This window comes from Miscanthus floridulus, chromosome 2 (genome assembly GCF_019320115.1).
Source record: "Miscanthus floridulus cultivar M001 chromosome 2, ASM1932011v1, whole genome shotgun sequence".
Lineage (NCBI taxonomy): Eukaryota > Viridiplantae > Streptophyta > Magnoliopsida > Poales > Poaceae > Miscanthus > Miscanthus floridulus.
In genome coordinates, this window is record NC_089581.1 from 153531433 (window position 1) to 153535226 (window position 3794).

General features: G+C 46.4%; 1 pseudogene; it reads right to left on the reverse strand.

The window, feature by feature from the left end:
• Positions 1-1303: 1303 nt before the first annotated feature.
• Positions 1304-3515, reverse strand: LOC136533475 (heat shock cognate 70 kDa protein-like; annotated as a pseudogene).
• Positions 3516-3794: the final 279 nt, after the last annotated feature.

The window sequence follows — 3794 nt, forward strand, 5'->3', positions numbered from 1 at the left end:
GAAACCTTGTAAGTAAAACTTGTGAAAGAAAAGAGTATAATATGATGCTAGTCCAGGTCAACATTTAGGAGATATCTCCCCTTGATTCTGGCAAATCTCGAAGTCGCCGCATACCAATTCCATGTACTAATTTTTGAAACACAGAAGTTGGTAAGGACTTAGTAAATAGGTCGGCAAGATTATCACATGACTGAATTTGTAAGATGTTTATTTCCCCGCTTTCTTGTAATTCATGGGGATAAAACAGTTTAGGAACAATATGCTTAGTGATATTGCTCTTTATGTAACCTGTTTGCATCTGTGTAACACAAGCGGAATTATCTTCATAGATAATTGTAGGTGATTCAATTGAACTAATACCACATGACTGTTGTATGTGGTTAATCATTCTGCGAAGCCATACACATTCTCGTGATGTCTCGTATAGAGCAATAATTTCAGAATGATTAGTAGAGGTCGCCGTCAAAGTCTGTTTAGAAGACTTCATGAAATAGCTGTACCTCCATATAAGAATACAAATCCAGTTTGGGATGGGGACCAGATAAGTAACCAACATCCATGTATCCAATCATATTGGGATCATGATTTCTCTTAAAGAATAAACCAAGATCCTTTGTGCCACTAAGATATCTGAGGATATGCTTCGCTCCCGTCTAATGACGGTGAGTTGGATTTGCACTATGTCTAACTAGTATGTTCACTGCAAATGCGATATCAGGCCTGGTGCAATTTGCAAGATACATAAGTGCTCCAATAACACTAAGATATGGAACCTTGGTCCCAATATCTTTTCGCAAATATCCCGTGGTCTAAATGGATCTTTCTCTATTTCTAAAGAACGAACAACCATCGGGGTTTTGTTATGATATGATTTGTCTATATTGAATTTCTCCAATATTTTTTGGATATAGGCTGATTGATGCACTAAAATCCCTGAAGGACGGTGCTCAAGTTATAAGCGTAGGCAATTTTAGTCTTACCCAAATCCTCCATCTCAAATCCACATGCTGGAAATTGTATCTCAAATGATTGCATAATTATTTCTATATCATGATGATATCAAAATAACCAATATACACAATCATGATTAATTATACACAATGTATGTTGCGATTTGTATTTGGATTCAGAATATGAAGTCCATTGGGACTTATACGTCCGAATCTATCAAATTCATTTGATATGCCAATTATTGAATTTGGAAAAGTTCATTTTCACACATACCATGGGGTATGCTATGCTGGGTCTCTGCGTGAAACCATATGCTACAAGCTCTCATTGTTCACCACCTTGCTTCTGAAAAGATACTCTATGAGGGAAGATATTACTGTGGTAATACTTCTCATCATGTGTTAAGGCGTAAATGTAAATGAACAAGATTTTGGGAGAACTGTTACTTTCATTGATCTCTGAAATATATTTATACAAGTGAAGGGGTGTCACGAAGAGACATGACTGTTCCCAAAGACATGCCCTTTGGGACTAAAACTATCTGTCTAATCCTATCCACTAATCCTATGCTTGATGGATGAGATCACTCGTATAGGTGTCGTTTCACAACAGCTCCAACCTCCTTCATCTGCTCCTCCTCTGCCTTATACATCTCGCCGTCCTGAACCATGCGCTCGATCTCCTCTTTGCTTAGCTGCCCCTTTGTGGCTGGAAATGGTGATCTCGTTCTTCTGACCTGTCGTCTTGTCCTCCGCCAACACGTTCAGGACACCGTTCTCGTCGATGTCAAAGGTCACAATGATCCACGGTGCGGCCCTAGATGCCGGGGCGATGCCGGAGAGCTCGAACCTGCCGAGCAGGTAGTTGTCCCTGGTAGTCACCTGCTCACCCTCATACACCCTGATGAGCACGCTGTCCTGGTTGTCGATGCAGGTGGAGAAGAGCCGCTCCTTTCTGGCGGGGACAGTGGTGTTCCTCGGGATCAGAACCATCATGGCACCTACTTTCGTCTCCACCCCGAGCGACAGCGGCGTGACATCGACCAGAATCAAATCTCTGATCTTGTTACGGCCAGCCTCGCCGTTGAGGATAGCAGCCATCATAGCGGCTCCGTGTGCAACGGCCTCGTCGGGGTTGATGCTCCGGCAGAGCCCCTTCCCGTCGAAGAAGTCCTGGAGCATGCTCTGCACCTTGGGGATGCGGGTGGAGCCACCCACGAGGACGACGTCGTGGATGCTGCTCTTATCCATCGCGGCGTCGCGGAGGCACTTCTCCACGGCCTCCATGCACTTGTTGAAGAGGTCTCTGTTGAGCTCCTCAAAACGACAGCGCGTAATGGTTGCGTAGAAGTCAATGCCGTCGTGGAAGGAATCAATGTCGATGCTGGTCTGGCTCGTGGAAGACAGCAGCCTCTTCGCCCTGTCACAGGCCGTCTTCAGCCGCCGGATCGCCTTTGGGTTGTTTCGGACGTCCATCTTCTTGTATTTCCGTATGAACTCGTGCAGGAAGTGTTTCACCATTTCATTGTCGAAGTCTTCGCCACCAAGGTGAGTGTCACCAGCGATGGCCTTCACCTCGAACATACCCATGTCTATGTCGAGGCCCAGATCAATGTTGAGGAGGGAAACGTCCAAGGTACCACCGCCGAGCATAGTTATTAAGACCGGACCGGACATCGAACCGGTGAGACCATCGATTTACTGGTTCACTGGTCCAACCGTTATGAACCGGTTGAACTGCCAGTTCAATAGTTTTGGACCGGACGAATTGAACAGGTCGCGAAATATATTGAACCAGAGCAATATATATATACATATAGTTGACTTATAGTATAGAAAAATAAGCACATAAATATTTTAATTGTATAATCACAATAGCTGCACTCAAAAATTAATGTGGCATTTGAAATCATAGTCATAATATATAAGTTCTTACTTCATAATTAAAATTCAACAAACAGTTTTACACTCAAACACAACTTACCAAGTACCAAATAAATAGTACAGATCGACACCCACAATCACAAGAGCATAACAACTGCAACTCGGAATCAGTCAATTTTAAGGATCTGAGAACATGAGATTGAGAAGTCTTAGTACTATACTAACTACTAGTAGGAGTAAGTACTAACCGTTAGCCATAGTAGACGGGACGGGAGATGGCTGCTGCCGGCGGCCCGACGTCCCTGCGCGGCTGCGCCTGCCCTGCAGCCATCTGGGCACAAGCTCACCATTAGACAGCAGAGGGCACCGACTATTGGAGCAGAGAAGCAGGAACCAGGCCACCAGGGAGCACCGGATCAGGCAAGCTGCAGCCTGCAGCAGCCGCGCCGCCGCAGTGCCGCACGCAGGATACGCTCCCCCGCCGCACCTTGTCCTTGCCCACCGCTGCAGCCCTGCAGGAGCAGGATCCGCCCGCCGCGGCCGCCCGTTGCGCGCACCCTCCTTTGCACCGCGCCCCGTGGCCCACCGCCTCCGATAGCTGCCTGCGCGCGCGCCGCTGCCAGGAGCAGAGCCGCCGCCGCCGCCCAGAACCGCGACGAAAAGGGTAAGGTGAATTTTTCCCCTCCCTCAGCCGGCAAACATCACCCATTTTAACCGATTTACATCAATGCCCCTAAATAGATAAGGTTGACCAGGGTGCACAAAGGGGTAACTTTGGGAAAAAAATAAAAAACCCACCGGTTTGCATGGAAAAAAAATCAATGAACCTTGATTGCATAGGCGGTCTTTTAAGTGAACCAGAATGGTCTAGGCTCTGGTTTGGTTTTTGAGCGGTCCGACCGTCGGTCCGGTAAGGTCCTACTAAGGGCCTGTTTAGATTCCAAAAATTTTTGCACAGTA